General features: G+C 40.2%; 1 non-coding gene across 1 annotated transcript; it reads right to left on the reverse strand.

Annotated features, from left to right (window-relative positions):
• Positions 1-10,996: 10,996 nt before the first annotated feature.
• On the reverse strand, positions 10,997-11,103 carry LOC131221683 (small nucleolar RNA R71). Its single transcript, XR_009159528.1, has one exon. It is a non-coding gene; the product is annotated as a small nucleolar RNA R71 (small nucleolar RNA).
• Between the last annotated feature and the right edge of the window lie 8,001 nt (positions 11,104-19,104).

Here is a 19,104-nt window from a genome sequence, read left to right on the forward strand (position 1 = left end):
GGGATGAGATTGGCCAATTATCCATATTTATTGTGCACGTGAGGAACAGAAGATTGTTACAGAGTTTTTCTTTTTTTTCGAGAAAATGCGGCTAAATAGTGGGGAACACCTGACTGGCTCAGATTTTGCACACGTGTGTCTGGTTGCCACATGAAAGGCTGAGTACCAAAAGAAGATACACACTTTCGAGTGCAGTTAGCATTATTCCTCCAATATGCCTCGTTGACGAAAAAAGATTCCAAGGATATAACGAATTAAACGTGGATCGACTCATGACTATGCGGAACTAGAGAGGAATCTTCTCTCTTAAAAACAACGAAAAATGAGAAGTACACCGGCGCGAATATACGTTTTTGATACTTGAATGCTCACATACGCGCCAACATACAAAACATGTGGGAGATCTGATTAGCTCATACTGCTAGCCCCTAATTTTAGATCTTTCAAATCAAGCATCGAGACAAATATGTTACACATGTCCGCTGAATGTGGACCATTGATAACTTCCTCCTATTTGTCCGTTTGGTTTTACATGTGTGGCCCACTTGGTGAGCAGACGAGCCTTGCTTTCAAGTTAAAGCAAATGAACGGCGGAGCCATATGATGAGCGGTTTGGATTTCTCACAATGTTACCACGTTGGCATGTTTGAGCTGCAAATGCAGAGGGAAACATGGAGCTAGCTGCACCGACCTGTGTCGAGTCTTTGAGACGACCCTTTGTGGATTAAAAAACACAAAAGCGTTGCAGTAATGCGTGCATATATTACGTGACTTCCTCCCTTTAGTGGAATGGAGAGGTGGAAAATGTTTGGACGACGCAGCCTCACGTGTGTGAAAAATAAAATATAAATAAATAAAAAATCAGACGGATACTTGCACACGTGCACTTTACACCTGGAATATAGTAGCCGTTCATAAGGCAGTCTCACCTTTTGGACGCCTTTTTTTCAAATGGCAATCTGATTATCGGGTGGGTCACGTATACGAAACAAATGAGTAGTTGGGAGAAGATTGACTAGCCATCCACATTGGTTTTGCACGTTTTATCCTAGTGATGGTCGGAAATATTTACTTTTTTTCTTCTTCTTCTTCTTCTTTATTATTTTTTCTAATTTTATTTATTTTTTTATTTTTTTAGAGAAAACACATCTAAAGGGTGGGGATCACCTGATCGGCTCGGATCTTTCACACGTGTATCTAGTTGCCACACGGAAGGCGGAGCAGGAAAAAAAGTGCACACTCGAGTGCACTTAGAACTTCACTGATGATTTTCTGTAGCTTTGCTAAGCCGGCCTTGAGCGGGTGCAAGGTTGCCCACATGTGCAATTATGGTGCATAGGTATGAGATCCAATCAATTCATCATAACAGTAAATAATCAGGTTGATCCAGTCGTCACGTAGGGCACAGCTTGCACAACAAACCTACGGCTGAAAAACGTTGGCTGGAGTTTAATTTCTCACCCATCCAACTATTTCTAACATCGTGACCCACTTACCGAATTGAATTAGATTTACTTTCAGGAAAAACATTTATACTATCAGATCCTCCTATTGACTGGTTTGGATATTGCACCCGTTGCCCTCGGTGGCACGTGGAGTGATGTACATGGTATTCCTTCCACACCCGTCTGGGATTAGCAAAACCTTGTAACTTATGAGAGGATTCCATTAATGCATGCTGAAGTATTAAAGCAAGATACGTCGTACTTTTGGCCGATGGATTTAGGCAGTTTTTAGGGACACAAACCATTTATTTAGTAGGGCCTCCTGCGCATGGAAGATGCCACAAAACACTGTCAAATTAGTGAAGTATGTAATGTTTGACACAATGGTTGTAATAAGCTCGCTGAAATATATGTTTTGCACGAAAATGATGAAATATCAAGTCTTGGATGGGCCATAAGCATAAGATCATATTCGAGTGACTAACTAATGATTTTTAGCCGTTGATTTGTATAGACAATGTTTGGACAATTGATCGTCATATTAAAGTAATTACAGTGATGCAATTGATAATCTAATTATTTTGATAAATCATTAGTGGGTATGTGCCCAATAAGGGCGTATTTGGATTCACGTATAGTATTGTTTTGCACTGTAAATTAGTACGGAGCCAGTATTCCACAAACTGTAGTACGGTGTACGTCCTGAAGGTCGTAAACTACCACACTGTTTGTTTTTTTACCAGAATTCGTATATATATTAATTGAAGAATTCAATGTCAACATTTGGGAAAAGACTCTGCGCCTGGGCCTACATGTGTAATTAATGGAGTACAATATATATATATATATATATATATATATATATATATATCAGCATTCTTTGTTAATATCTGGTCCACACAGTAAGTGGGACCCACCATGATATGCGTCCGGGGATTCCCAACGTGAACGATCTCATGTGGCTTGGTCCACCTACGATATCTAACCCTTTCAGAAGTAACATACGGTGGATATCCAATCATCGTCACTTTTGTGGTGTAATCTACCTCTGATTTATAACCCTCTCAGGTGGTTTTCAACGGTGGATATCCAATCATGGGGTGTACTACGTGGGTTGCCTGCATCGTAGAGGAAGAGGAAATCTTGGTCCAACACCCATAGAGATGCGACTGAAACTCATAAGGTGTATCGTGGTATATATGGAGATAAGGAAGACCAACAAGCAAAGGATAAAATCTATCACACAGCGTTTTTAGATCCTCTCTTCCCCAATAACGCAATGACATTCCATTACATGCATCACCACTAAAAATACTTGTCTATAATACCTGGATACCACTGAATCTGTGAGAAGATTGTTGTACCAGTTGAAAGCAGGGTGGAATTAGGGCAGCTTCACGGCGACGCGCCGATCTACCGATCCAGAGAACAAAGATGACCACAAGTAACCATCCATGTCTTAGATCTTCTGGATCTGCAATGATATTCTCAAGTCGGATGATCAGTGAGGAAGAAGGGAATGAATGAGGGACGGAGTATCTGCGCCTAATGGAGTATGTGTGTTGATGGTCTACAGGATTGAAAGCTTCCGTCTTTAGTTTTTCGCCGCATGGTGGTGCAGTGCAATGACTGCAATGCACTGCACGATGCGTTGCTTACTGGCAGGAGATAACATGTGGTTATTGAAATGCGGTTCAGCGACGTACTCGGGTCTCTCGTCCATGACCACTTTTAATTCGTATTCAAATATTGGATAACGTACAACTCAACTCATAACACAGTGTAACACCACCTGGGCCGTGAATACAAACACGCCCTAAAATAATAGTTCGGTGACACACATGTTACATATGCAACTCTTGGGAGGATTTTAAATATAATTCAAGCTCTCACCTAGTAATTAAAACCCCCTTAATTTAAAACCCCAGCTTACTCTATGGTGTCAAATAACTAGGAGATTTAAAATCACCTCAAATCCCTCCAAATTCATGGTGACAAACGACTCCTAAAGGTATTTTGATCAAGTAGAGTTGGAGATCAAGGTTATGGCATGTTGCCGTTATCTTTGTCAATTCATGAAAGATCGAGGACCGGACCTCAGCACTCCACTTGCAGGATACTTTTCCATTTTTACCATAATGCCCTCAATAACTACAACCCCTCTATAACGAGCCGATGGCTATTGGGTAATTTAAAAACGTATTGCTATTGTCCAAATCCCCCACAGTTCCTCTCAATTTCTAGGCTTCCTGTGATAAAAAGATAAAGTTGATGGCTCACAACCACTTTTTATTTCTTATCGCAGTTGTATCCTTGCATATCAATTCGGAATAGACACCACATCTTATAAACAATATTGATGGACTATCACGTATACGGTCGTCTCATCAATAATTTACGGAACCGGAAATAGAAAGGAATTTTCTTCTTAATTTTTTTTTTTTTTAAATGAATCACGAAAAGTACCTGATCGAACGGATGACTGTTAACGGGTACCTTAGTGGGTGTTACCCTTAACGTGGGGCTAGCATGATGATACACACACACACACACACCGTCCGGCCATCCGATTTTCAAAAATTATGCATATACAAATTTCTGGTGAAAAAAATAATAATAATTCTGGTAGACCATGCCATGGGAAACCGTGGTCATTGAGTGCCTCACCATAAAAAAATCCAAAGGGAAACTACAAAGTTAAGTTTGATCCAAAGCTTTTGTGGCCCACAAAAAGTTTTTAACGATCATTCATCATTGTTTTTAGTGGTATGGTCCACCTGAGATTTGGATCTTCTTAAGGTTTGGGATCTCATTTTAAAATGAGATGGAAAAATAGATGAATGGTGTAGATATACAACAAATATACCAAGGCGGACCCACTAAGGTGTTACCCAACATAAAAATAAAAAAAAAAATTAAAAAAAAATTAAAAAGGAAAACATGTGAGAGATCTCATTCACTCATACTGCTAGCCTCATTTTACAGATTTTTCAAGTCAAGCATCAAGCTGGCCAATGGAACACTTAATCCACTCCCCTCCACATTCAAATCCAAAAACTTGTGCAGTTCCAAGTCTGAAGTGGACCACACCACAGGTAACAGTGGTGTTGCTATAAAAGAGGCCTAGGGACTGGAGTCTTTTATAGTAGCGAAATATAATTTATCCCAAGATCCGATGCGAGCTGATCTCATCCGGGGAAGAGCTTCCCATTTTCTTAAGATGATCTTTAGCAAGCTTTCCTTCCTTCATGAGAAGGTTCAATGGAGTGTTGGAGCGGGAGATTGTAATTTCTGGCAGACAAATTGGACGGGACTTGGCCCTCTTGAGAATTTTCTGTCATCTGATGTGGCAGCCACCGTTCATCCTCTAAAGGTGAATCAGGTGTTAGGCCCTCGGGGTCCACTTCCTCCATCAAGTGCCATGTCCATGCTCCCCAATGAGGTAACAGATTTCATCTTCCACTATGGCTTTTGTATCTCTCCTGAGCCCGATTCCCGCTTTTGGCCCTTTACTTCTTCGGGCTCCTTTCCGTCAAATCGGCGTGGGATGTCAACAGGATGACCGGTCCCAGAAATGGCTGGGCAAGGTGGGTTTGGCACGGTTCATTTTCACCAAAAATCTCTCTTTTCCTTTAGAGGCTTCTTCAAAAAGCTCTTCCTCTTCAGTTAGCAGCCCAAGCAAAAGGTGTTTCTCTTGCTTCCAAATGTTTGTGCTGCAGAACCGACGCTGAACCAGGCCAACTACAAAATCCTTTTCGCATCTTTTTTTGGACGGACAGATTGCAAAGTATGTCTGGAATTTCTTTGGTGTGCAGGCAGGGATCTCCATCATGCAAGCGATGACGGTGGAATCCAGAATCGTGCAATGGACAAGCGCATGTGCGGATAGGAGATTTCAGGGGAAGCAATATCTCCTCACTCCAGCTTTTATTTTCTGGGAACTCTGGTGATCTCGGAATGGGGCATTTTTCGAAGACAAATTGATGAATCATCGGTCGGTTATTGCTAAAGTCTCCTAGTGGTTGGCATCTGCCAAGGAAGAGATCGTCAAGAACAGGTTATCCCATCGCCTCCAATCTGTGGATGGCCTTAAAAATACTTGTTCAAACTAAACGGCGCAGGCAGTCATACTATGGTAGAAACCACCTATGGGCTGGGTAAAGGTAAACATAGATGGATCCTCTAGAGGAAACCCGGGCCTGGCAGGGGGCGGCGGCATTTGTAGAAACGACAGAGGAGATTTTATTTTCGGTTTTGCTTATGGGTATGGTCAGTCAATGACGAACTTTGGCGCCGAGTTCAGGGCAGTTTTAGATGGAATTCTCCTGTGCTCGGAGAGAGGCTTCTCACAAATCATTGTCGAGTCGGATTCAAGTATAGTGATTAAGATTTTTAATCATGGGGCTCAAACTAGCTGGGTATAGAAAGGGTGGAGAACCCTTATAGACAGGCTCCGGGGTCTCACATTGGTGAATTTCTTGCACACCTTTAGGGAAGGAAACGGCACGGCTAACGCCCTGGCTCGGATGGGAAGTTTTTTGCAATCTCGATTATATTTCCTGACTTCTGCTGACCTTCCTAGCTAGGTAAGGGGAGTCCTTTTCCTAGACAAACTAGGGCTAGGTGCGATAAGGGAAAGGAAGACTCCCTTCAATTTTTTGTAATTTTCTTGTTGTTTCTCTGTTCGGCCTTTTACGATAGGTCTTCCTTTGGTCCTTTTTTCCAAGGAAGACCTAAAGAACTGTAATTTTATCCAGATATGAATACAACACACCTTTTTGAAAAAAAAAAAAAAGGTAACAGTGGTGTCTGAGTTCCTCGTTGTTAAAAATTCCTAAGGATCCATAGCAAGGTTTTCATAATGTTTATTTGCAATCCAACTTGTTGATAATGTCAAAAAAATTTAGATGAAAGGAACATAGAAAGATTCACTTGTTCCAAAGCACTTGTGGCCTAGAAAAAGTTTTTAATGATCACTCATCACTGTTTTTAGTGGTACGGTGCGCCTGAGATTTGAATCTTCTTAAGGTTTTGGATCACATCATAAAATGGGATATAAAAGCAAATGAACAACTTGGATATCTAAAAAAATACATCAAGGTGAGCCCTACAAGGTTAGAGTTGTTGTCTCTCAATTTCAAATTTTGGTCATGTGTGCGGTTCAATTACAACTGAACAACTTCGACCCCCAAGCATTAGGATTGACAGATACGTTAAAATTAATCATATATGACCGAGATATGATAAGATCATAAGATGTTGTTTAAGATAATTAGACGATTATTGAACAGTGTGGTTCATCCTCAAAGAATATATAGGCTACGCATTGTACCTTCCTTGCATACGAAAGAACTTTCATATACAAAAGCAAACAAAAATGAAACATTACAATCAACTGCAGGGAGTGACTGCAGAGTACTTGTCTGAAAAGAGAACTGTTTGTATTTCAGTGGAAACAATCCAGCATACGAGCGTAAACTTGAATTACATCTAAGGATTACAACTAATCGATTACCACTACTCCTAATGTAAGATTATGCTACTAGTTATGCTAAGGAATGTAAAATCCTAATTATGCTAGGAAACATAAAGAGTATAATTGATTGATTTGATTTGTTTGATTCAGTTGGTATATGACTTTGCTTTGTTAAATTCTTTTTTATTTATAGATTTCTTGGAGACAGCCATCTAAATGTTTCTTCGTACATTCGATTGGTTACAACAACTACTTTGGCACCACTCCGACCTTTTACTCTTCTTGGACACCTATCCTGGTAGCCATTTCAGTATTGTTTTTCTCTCGATCACTTTCTATCTTTAATTTACTGCTCTGCTACGTTGACATGTATTATTATCCAACCAATGTCTATTGTTAATTTCAAAACATATGCTCAAAATATCTTTACAAATCTTATATGTGCTATATACTTCTCGTGCAATGACACGTGTTATTTTCTAATTAATTCTTCTAAGAAAGTAAAAAATATAGTACAATAAGAGTAACACTTACTGGGGTATTATGAGGGTAACACCTAATCCACTTCTCTTTAGGACGACCCTTTGTGGGGATTTACAAGCATGATACCGGGTAATGACCCGATTTAATCGTATTTGTGATGCAGAGTATATTTACGAGCATGGGCTGGAAAGGATGTTAAAAGCATGGATTTAAAGCTCAGGCATTACCAAGGGCAAGGGACGGACTCTAGGGGACCAAGATCTACGGAATTATACGCCAGGGATCCGCGAAAATCGAGAAACTGAAACTCAAGTGGCCTGAAAAGTGTCCAGAATACAAGATCATAGGGTTCCCACCATCTGATCAGTTCAAAACTCCATATGTGGCCTGAGGACCATAAATGAACCTTACACGTAAAATTTCAGCCATTGGATCCCTCTGGAAGTGGTCCAATGGTCAGATCAGCCCACGAATTACTGATCTGAGGCCCACCTGATGTTCAGATATGCTTCAAACTTGGACTTTATCCATTAAATGAGATGAGAAAAGGGACGAGTGGATCCGATTTCCCACAAACATCAAGGTAGACCCCACTTCAAGAGGCGAATGTGCACAGCCAATGTACACCCGCTGTGCACCGGACCAACAAGAGCGGTCAAAGTCAGTTTTGACCGACCTTATTCAAAAGGAAACGGAAATCACCGTCTCTGTTCGCAACAGGGAGTTGCAGGTGACTTCAGGTGGGCCATCATCATCGCAGATAAGCCTCATCCGGACCGTCCATTTGTTTCAGAAGGTCAAACCGACCGTACACATGAGGCTTTTCCAAATCGATGCTTGCATACACAAGATAATACCGTTCAAACGCAGGTTGAACGGTGATATGGAAAATCAGGTGGGCCGCTTCAGCGTCGATCCAAAACCGACCATATCCGAACGGTTTTGTGAGTAGAATATAGTGGACGTCGTGGATTCCTCGAACCAGCAGTGAAGTGGGCCCCACCAGCAGTACAGCCCTCGGACGTGCGCGCCTCTGTTCACGCGATCCGAAAAATTCGGGACGATGTGGTCCACCCCTGTTGATCAGATGGTTGATCTGATCCGTCTAGTAGGAGCGCAGGTCAGCCATGATCCTAGCTATGTCGCCGGAATTTCGACTGAAGGAATCATCAATCCAAAAAGTTCAGTCGCAGCTTGGTATGTTGCGTAAGGAATCCCGAAACCTACAAACTGGTTGCGAAACGATTTCACGGCAACCATTCCGCATTGTCTTACGCACTCCCAGCCGAGGAAGGTTGAGACCACCATATAAGCAAGGGAGAAACGGAGGCCGAGGGGGATTCTTTTGGAACGGAAAGAAAAGGTAAGAAGACAGTTGGGCAGGTACGTGAGCAACAAAGGAAAAACGTAGGGTGGCTAGGGCTGGACGTTTGGGTTGGCTTTGAAGGAAGGAAGAAACGTGAAGACGTGGCTGGAGAGAGAGCTGCTGGCATGTGAGACTGGATCTTTCTCCTTTCCTTCTTGTGCTCTTCTGTTCCCTTTTATTTTTCTATCTGCTTTGGGTCTAAGCCAATCATGTGTGGCTAAACCTCTTAGCTAGGGCTAAGAGGTGAAGCCTGTAGCGAGATGGGAGATACAGTTTCATGCGTTTAAGTTAAAATTTCTGAACTGAACTTGGTTTTAAGTTGATTATTAAAAGAATATTCGTTTCAGTCTTTAATGATCTGTTGTGACTGAAATTACAATGGGTTTGTAATGGCTTTTGAATCTTTCTTTTTCCTCTTTTTTTGGTGTTTATGAAGTCAGGAAGCCCTGTTGTTCATCATTGTTCCATGGGCATGGTAGGATGACAGTACCCTTCCTGATCTTCATACATTGTTGGTTGGTTGGTAATTAGTTTAATTCTGTTGTTTACTTTGTCTCCTGGGCATGGTTTGATGATGGAATCCATTCTAATTCATATACCTTTCATCTCTTGAAAACCAGATCAAGTAAGTTCAGTTTGAATTCCATAATCCTTGATGCAGGCATAAGATCTCCCTGATCTCTACAAGTGGATCCTCTGAAACCCTAGTTTCCTTCCTCTGAATTCCTTAAAGTTTTAGATAATTATTCCACAATTATTCCTTAAAATTCTATTTGGTTAGATCACATCTTAGTCTAGTTCTAGTTCTACTTGGTTTCAGATAACGTACAGGTATCAGTCCCTGTGGATTCGACCTCGGTCTTACCGAGTTTATTACTACATCACAACCCTATACTTGGGGAGTGAACAAGTTTTTGGCGCCGTTGCCGGGGACTGACGGTTACGATTCTCTGAAATTAATTGGTTTTAGGATTAGTTTAAGATTAGGATTTTACTAACCTTAGTTTTTTATTTATTTTTATTTGAGTTCAAAACTAACTTATTTCCTGTTTTATAGGATCTTGACATAAGTTTCTCAATTGGTAATTCCTTCCTAATCTCTCTACTTTTTCTTATTTTTTTAGAATTAGGGTTTAAAATTTTAGAAATTTTTTTAATTCTAGTACCCTCCCTTCTATAGGAAATAGTTTATTTTTAGAAATTAGGTTATTTCTTTCTACCTTTTAGAATTAGGGTTTGAATTTTATAAATTTTCTAATTCTAGAATCTAATTTGTTTCCTAATTTATTTTTAGAATTTTTGTTTAGAAACTAACCTTCCTATTTTGTAGGCTTTTAAAATAGAAATTTCTAATTCGGTAAGCTCCTTCTCTACTTTCTATTTTTCAGTTCTCTTTTAATAATTTACTTTCTAGTTTAGGTCTTTCCTAATTTATTTTAGAAATTTTCACTTTCTTTTAGGAATTCCTTCTTTTAGAAATTAATTTACTGCTATTTTTCTTTTAAAGGATCGTTCTTCTCTTTTTAGAATCTAACTTATTTTGTTTTATTTTGCAGGTTTTTAACTAAGGACTCCAATTTGGTAATTTCTTTCCAACTCTCTATTTCTTTCTAGATTTTCTTTTCCTTTCTTAGGATTAGATTTTTAATTGAGGGCTGCGAGTGTTTCATGCCCAAGTGGGCCCGTGACAACACTCGACGTCTCTTGACTGAAGGAGGATTGGTTGAGGGGTTGACTATCCATCGCAGGACTAGACACCGCTCGAAATCCCCTGAGTTAACTGAAGTTATGGCTGAAGACCAACCTCCTCTACTTCCACCCAAGGTGGAGGATACCCAAGATGAGAATGAGGTGCATCAGGCACCCCCGCCTCGTACTTTACGAGATTATCTACAACCGGCGGGAGTGAGTATGCCCTCATGCATGATTTTTTCTGAAAACACAGGACAAATGGACATCAAGCCAGGAGTTATCCAACTCCTTCCCAAATTCCATGGACTTGAATCAGAAAGTCCATATTTACATTTGAAAGAGTTCGATGAGATTATGGCTACATTATGTTTTCCTAATGTATCTGAGGATACAATTAGGCTGAAACTCTTTCCTTTTTCCTTAAAAGAGAAAGCTAAGACGTGGTTACATTCACTGCGTCCTAGATCCATTGGCACATGGAACGACATGCAGAGGGAATTCATAAAAAAATTCTTCCCACATCATAAAACGATTACCCTCAGAAAAGTAATCATGAACTTTGCCCAAAAGGAAGATGAAACATTCTTCCAATGTTGGGAAAGGTTCAAAGATTTGGTCAGTTCATGCCCACAACACGGATTTGAAACGTGGCGCATTACAAATTTTTTCTATGATGGACTGACATCTTCCATGCGCCAAATGGTCAAGACAATGTGTAATGGAGAGTTCATTAATAAAGATGTTGACGAGGTGTGGGATTACCTCGATAGTCTACTGAAAAAACACAATCATGGGACTATTACCCAATGGCGAACACCATGTCTATGCCGACTCAATTAAAGGAGAAAGGTAGATTATATCTCTTGAAAGAAGAGGATGATCTCAAGTGTAAAGTAACTACGCTCATAAGGAAAGTTGTGGCCATGGAAGGAAAGAAGGATAAGGTTAATGAAATTGTTTGCGGCATCTGTGATTGCAACATTCATACAACTGAAAATTGTCCTACAATACCCGCCTTTCGAGGAGTGTTGAATGAACAAGCTAATGCCGTAAACAACTATCAAAGACCTTTTACTGGACCTAACTCCAATACGTACAATCCTGATCGGAAAAATCATCCAAACTTTAGTTGGAGGAATGGACAAATGGCTACTCCTCCAGGTTTCTTCAATCAAAATCCAAATCAAGTGAAACCTCAAGAAGAACCAGTTCAAACTTCCATACAAGAGCTGGCTCAGGCAATGCGGGGAATCATAGATTTTATGCAAAAGATAGATTCTCGTATGACGGTTATAAAAAAGGGAATGCTTCCTACACAACCTCTCCCCAATCCTAAACCGCAATACGAGATTAATGATCCCAACTCTTCAAATCAGATGAGGCACGCTAAATCCATCATCACTCTTAGGAGTGGAAAGATCATTAATAAAACTCTTCCGGTTAGGCCCGAAAAGCCTCAAGAACCAGAAGAGGACAATAATAATGGATCCAGTGATGCCCCACAAAAATTAGAACCGGAACTTCTAGAGAAGCCAGTTGCTCCGTTCCCCCAACGGTTGGTTTCACCAAAACCTCTCTCTAACTCTCAGGATATTCTAGAGGTGTTGAAACAAGTGAAAGTCAACATTCCTCTACTTGATGTCGTAAAACAGATATCTTCATATGCCAAATTCCTGAAAGACTTATGCACGACCAAAAGACAGAAAATTATTCAAAAGAAAATCTTCTTGACTGAGAAAGTGAGTGCCATCCTGAAGTAAGACGTGCCGCAGAAATTCAAGGATCCCGGTAGCCCAACCATATCATGTGTAATCGGGAACCATCGAATTGATCACGCACTTCTTGACTTAGGAGCGAGCGTCAATCTGATTCCCTACTCGGTATACAAACAGTTAGGTTTGGGTGAATTAAAACCCACCCTAACCACACTACAACTTGCTGATCGCTCTGTTCGTGTACCAAGAGGGATAATTGAGGATGTGTTAGTCCAGGTCGATAGATTTTACTACCCTGTAGATTTTATCATCCTGGACACCGAACCCATCAATAACATGAGCACTCAGATTCCCGTCATTCTTGGTCACCCATTCCTTGCCACGTCAAATGCAATTATCAATTGCAGGAATGGTGTCATGACTATGTCTTTTGAAAATTTGACATTGGAGTCAAACATTTTTTTTAATAACGGCAACAACTCAGAGGAGGATGACGATTTCCACGACATTAACATGATTGACTCTTTAGTGGAAGATACGACACCTCTAACCATATCCTCTGACTCTCTAGAGATGTGACTGGCCCACTCCCATGATTTTGATGATGACATGATTAGGGAGACGTGTGCCTTGCTTGATACCGCACCGGTACTTGAAGTTAACCGGTGGAGGCCACAATTTGAAGAATTGCCACAAACTGATGTAGTGCCTCTACCGTCTAACCTCAAGCCGCCGAAGCTTGACATAAAACCTTTGCCCTCTGATTTGAAATATGCCTATTTAAGTCAAGATGAGACATACCCGGTGGTGATCTCTGCCCACCTGGAGAAAGAACAGGAGAGTATGCTCATATCTACTCTCATTGAACATAAAGGAGCCTGGGATGGATGATAGCGGACCTCAAGGGAATCGATCCTTTGATTTGTACTCACAGCATATATCTTGAGGATAATGCAAAAATCGCTCGGCAACTACAACGTAGACTAAATCCAAACATGAAGGAAGTGGTTAAGGCTGAGGTTCTTAAACTATTGGACGTGGGTATTATATACCTTATATCTGATAGTCAATGGATGAGTCCAACTCAAGTGGTCCCTAAGAAGTCCGGAATCACCATCGTAGCCAAAGCTAATAATGAACTCGTGCCAACTAGAGTCACTACTGGTTGGAGAATGTGCATTGACTACAGGAAGTTAAATACCGTCACGAGAAAAGACCACTTTCCTTTACCATTCATTGATCAGATACTGGAAAGGTTAGCTGGTCATTCCTATTACAGTTTCCTTGACGGGTATTCGGGCTACAACCAGATAGAGATAGCCCCTGAAGACCAGGAAAAGACCACATTTACATGTCCCTACGACACCTTTGCCTACCGAAGGATGCCATTCGGACTATGTAATGCCCCTGCCACCTTTCAGCGATGTATGCTAAGTATCTTTTCTGATATGGTGGGGCAATATCTAGAGGTCTTCATGGACGATTTCTCTGTTTACGGTCCATCTTTCAGCAAGTGTTTGGAAAGTCTTAAATGTGTGCTAAAAAGATGTGAAGAAAAGAATCTGGTACTTAATTGGGAGAAGTGCCATTTCATGGTTCAGAAGGGAATTGTCCTTGGGCATATCATCTCATCCAAGGGAATCGAAGTAGAAAAGGCAAAAATCGATCTTATCTCTAACCTATCTCCACCCAAGAACATCAGAGACGTGCGATCCTTCTTAGGACACGCAGGATTTTACAGGCGATTCATAAAGGACTTTAGTGTCCTCTCTCGTCCTTTATGTAATCTTCTGCAAAAGGATGCACCATATGAGACCAATGCCAGGAAGGTTTCACCAAGCTTAAGGACATGTTAACCACTGCACCTATCATGCAGCCACTCGACTGGAGCCTTCCTTTTGAGCTTATGTGCGACGCTTCTGATTATGCTCTTGGAGTGGTTCTAGGTCATAGAAAAGATAAGCGGCCTTACATTATTCATTACGCAAGTAGGACTCTAAATCTTGCTTAAGTGAACTACTCGACTACGGAAAAGGAACTCTTAGCTGTAGTGTTCACTTTGAACAAATTTAGGTCTTACTTGATCGGATCCAAGATCATTATCTACACAGATCATGCGACACTCAAGTATCTTCTTTCTAAGAATGATTTTAAGCCTCGCCTAATAAGATGGATCATTCTACTCTAAGAATTTGATTTGAAAATTAAAGATAAAAAGGGATTAGAGAACGTAGTGGCTGATCACCTTTCTCGCCTTAATACCTCTGATTCCCTTGAGGTGACACATATCAATGACATGTTCCTTGACGAACAACTGTTCAGAGTCTCCCATTCACCTTGGTTCACTGATATTGCTAATTATCTTGCCATAAGTTTTATACCGACACATTGGACTGCGCAAGATAAGAAGAAAATTTTCACCGAGGTGCGCAACTTTTTCTGGGACGATCCATATCTATTTAAATATTGCCCAAACCAAATCTTAAGGAGATGTGTGCCAGACGATGAGCATCAGAGTGTCATTTCCTTCTATCACTCACAAGCCTGTGACAGTCACTTTTCTGCTAAAAAGACCATGACCAAGATTTTGCAGTGTGACTTTTACTGGCTACTATGTTCAGGGACACTCATGAGTTTTGAAAAGCTTGTGAGCATTGTCAGAAATTGGGAGCATTGTCTCGACGAAATATGATACCCTTAAATCCCATTCTTATCATAGAGGTATTTAATTGATTGGGCATCGATTTCATAGGACCATTCATCCAATCCTTTGGAAATCTATACATTTTACTTGCTGTAGACTATGTCACTAAATGGGTCGAAGCGATTCTGTGTCAGAATAATGATCATCGCACGGTCATTATATTCCTAAAAGAGAACATCTTTTCCTAATTTGGAACGCCTCTTGCCATTATTAGTGATGGGGGCTTAAACTTTTGTAATAGACCATTCGAGAGTTTAATGAAGAAATATGGTATCTCTCATAAGGTGAGCACCCCATACAACCCATAGACAAATGGGCAAGCTGAGATTTCTAATAGGGAGATCAAACACATTTTGAAGAAAACGGTTAACCCTGACTGTAAGGATTAGCCAATTCGATTGACTGGTGCATTATGGGCTTACCGTACTGCATCTAAAACCCCTATTGGAATGTCTCCCTTTAGACTTGTCTATGGGAAAGCTTGTCACTTGCCTGTGGAGCTAGAACATAGAGTTTACTGAATTAACAAGATTTACTTTCAGGAAAAACATCTAAACTGTCGGACCCACCTCGTGTCTGGCTTGGATATTGCACCTGTTAGCTATGGTGGCACATGTAGAGGAGTGTAGATGGTGGGAGCGGATTAGGTGCGGCCCATCCTCACCCAAGACTGGGCGCCACCTTGATCCATTTATTCTATATCCGTGCCATCCATCCATTTACAAGACCGTTTCAGGGGATGAGATAAAAAAAATAAGCAGATCCCAATATCAGATAGACCATATCATAGGAAACAGTGGTAATTGACTATTAAAAAATTATCATAAGCTACAACAGTTTCCAAACTAACTGATTTTTTGTTTTTTTTTTTTTAAAAAAAAAAAAATTTAGTCCTTTCGTTTAAGTTTATCGAACCTTACCAATAAGTTGGATGGCAAATAAACATTACAAAAACATTGCAGCAGGTAAGGTTGGATGGCAAATAAACATTACCAAAACATTGCAGCAGGCCTTAGGATGTTTTTAATGGGGAGGCGTTCAATAACCATTGTGTTTCCTGTGACATTGTCCTGCCCTGGAATTATCTTGCAAAATGGATGGATGGTGTAGAAATAGAATACATAGATCAAGGTGGGCCCCATGCAAGGGCTGCAGCTGCACTGTCAAGGGTGAGACTTGGCCGCACCTAATCCACTATTCGTTGGTGAGGTTTGCGTGAATGCATTCCCACGTATTACAGTAAGATATGGATGGTCTTATTGGGCTCACTTGTGATGTATATATTTTATCCATGCCGTTCATTCATTTTGAAAGATCATTTTAAAGAATGAGCCAAAAAATAAGGCATATCAAAGGCTCATGTGGACGATATAGCATAGAAAGAAGTGAAATTGAAAACATTCAACCTTTTGGAGGCTAAGAAATTTTTGTATGTAACTCATTTTTCTGCCCATGTTGTTAATTAAATTCTAAATCCAATGGACATATTGTATTCAACACATAAATCATGACAGGACCCTTATAACATGATAACCTCGACCCTTATAAACTTCACAAATTACATGACAACCACAACTCATATGATATGATAATCATGACCCATATAACATGACAATCATGACCCACATAATATGATAATCATGATCCATATAACATGACAACCACGACTCATATAATATGATAACCATGACCCATATAACATGACAACCACGACCCATGACAACTACGACGCATATAACATGACAACCACGACCCTTACTACATTACAACCACAACCCCAAATAACATGGAAAGGGTCGTGGTCGTAATGTGGAAAGGGTTTTGGTTGTTAGGTTGATGTAATTAATAACTTGATTATTTTTAAATAATAGGAGTTAAAGCCTACAATGGGGTAATCTGTTCCATCCACCTTGTTGGACAGCTCATCATGGGGCTAAAAATTCCTGACTTGGGTAGTGTTTACTTCTAACAAACATCACAGTGAGCCTAGAAAGTTTCAACAGTGGGTGGCATTGTCACCATTATTTTCTATTATGTGGCTCGCACGAGCATTGGATCAGGTTGATATTTGGGCCCTAGCCCTAAAATAGGAAAAAGGATAGGACGACATGAATTATATACATACATCAAGGTGGGCCCCACGAGTTGGGCCTTGCCCATGCCCAAAAAAGGCTTTCGTACACATCACTTTCTCAGCATAAAATACGACATAACTTCTTATTAACTCAAAAATCGTACAACTATTGAACTAATGACAATGGAATTTTGGTCCGAATAATTTTTAAAAGCTTGTCAGAAGACACCCTCAACTTGACTTAGCTCGGCCACTAACTGACCTCAGCTCGAATTCGGCTCGGCTTGGTCCTCAAGCTTGACTTGTCAGCTCGGCTCAGTTTGATCAACAGCTTGGGCTAGTTCAAGCCGAGTTCGAGCTAAGATCGAGCCATGTTCGCCTATGTAGCATTTTCACAAACACATGGACTACACCTTCAAATTCTCATTGAATGTAAAATACCAGCAGCAGTTTAACAGGTATTTCATCAAACACATTGTAAGCAACATCAAAATCAAGAAAAAAGAGGATTTGTTTGATGAAACATACCTTCCTTGTCATCATCCGACACTTCATTGAGTCATTTCATCAAACACTTGGTAAGCAACATCAATATCAAAGTAACCGAGTCACCGAACTGGTTCAATCCAAGTTTGATTCGAGTTGGGTTCGAACTGAGTTGAGTCAAGCTGAGGCCAGCGCAAACTCATTTTTGAGTTCTAAAAACCAGCTCGACTCGAATCAAACTCAACTTCAAACCAAGTCGATTCGAGCTTTTCGAGCCGAGCCGATGGAGTTGACTAAGCTAGCTCATTTTGTGTACACCCCTACTTTTAGCACAGTATTTCTAAACATTAGGTGGATTACTTTAAATATTTTGACAGCAGGCCTGTTTTCAGAAATAGCCCTAAAAGCTGACGATTTTACAAAAATAAACATTTTCTTTTCGATACACATAAGCGAAATCAAACATTTTCTTTTAGTAATTGTACACACACAAAATGTCACAAAATGTAAGACCCATCATAATATAAAGTTTAACCCAAAAATCACACTGCCAGCAATTGGTAGGTCATGAATAAAACGGTCAGCAGCCAAATCCAAGAAAGAAATAAGATGGTCGGTATTTTTTATTTTATTATTATTATTTTATTTTATTTTTGTTAACTTGTTAGTACACCCATTGTCAGATCACACTTCATTGTTAGAAACCCCAATAAGGAGTCGATGCCAAGACCTCGGTGTTGAAACGAGGTATCTTTCACTCAGTCTACCACTTGAGCTATGCATCTGGGTGTAGATGGTCAGGATTTATTTATCACTAGTTGATGATATAGAATGTGATAATGTGGCCCATTTGGACTGTCCAGACAACCTACAATGGGCGAGACACAACCATAGCATATTGGATAGAAATATTGTCCACTGATCAATAATTTCTTAAAGCGCTAATTGAAGGGGAATCTTCTTTCTCAGAAAAAGGAAAAATAAGAAATACACCCGCTTGGGCGTACTTTTGCTATTTGAATGCTAACACACGTGCTAACATAGAAAACATACGAGAGATCTAACGGTTACTTTACATCTTCTCTGTGTAATTTTTAGTTCCCTCCCTGCGTAATGGACGCGGATTTCCTGCGAGAGCCTTTCCCGGGAAGTTCCTCCGCTGGGAACATAGCTGGGGCGCACCGTGATGTTTATCAGCTTCATCTTTTGGCTCAACGCCTAAAATGGACTCGAGAATGGAATGGACGATGTGGATTAGTCCCAAACATTAAGGTAGGGCCTATACAAGTGGCCCACCGAAATAGCCTTAAACCAAGGCTAATATATATATATATATATATATATATATATATATATATATATATATATATATATATATATATATATATATTTTTTCAGTATATCCAAGTATTAATGACGTTATGAACGGTATGGATTTCATGAAAACATCACTGTCGATCCCATGGATATTTCAACGATAGAAATTTCACTACACACCTTTTCCTTTAGTACGGACCACTTGAGTATTGGATCAGGCTAATTTTTGGCCTCATGTCTTAAAATGATCTCCAAAAACGGATGGACGTCGTGGATCTATCATAAAAATCACGGTAGGCCCCACCTAAGTTCCCAACGCAGGAACTTTCTGCGAAAGGCTTTCTCA

Source organism: Magnolia sinica, chromosome 1 (assembly GCF_029962835.1).
Source record: "Magnolia sinica isolate HGM2019 chromosome 1, MsV1, whole genome shotgun sequence".
Lineage (NCBI taxonomy): Eukaryota > Viridiplantae > Streptophyta > Magnoliopsida > Magnoliales > Magnoliaceae > Magnolia > Magnolia sinica.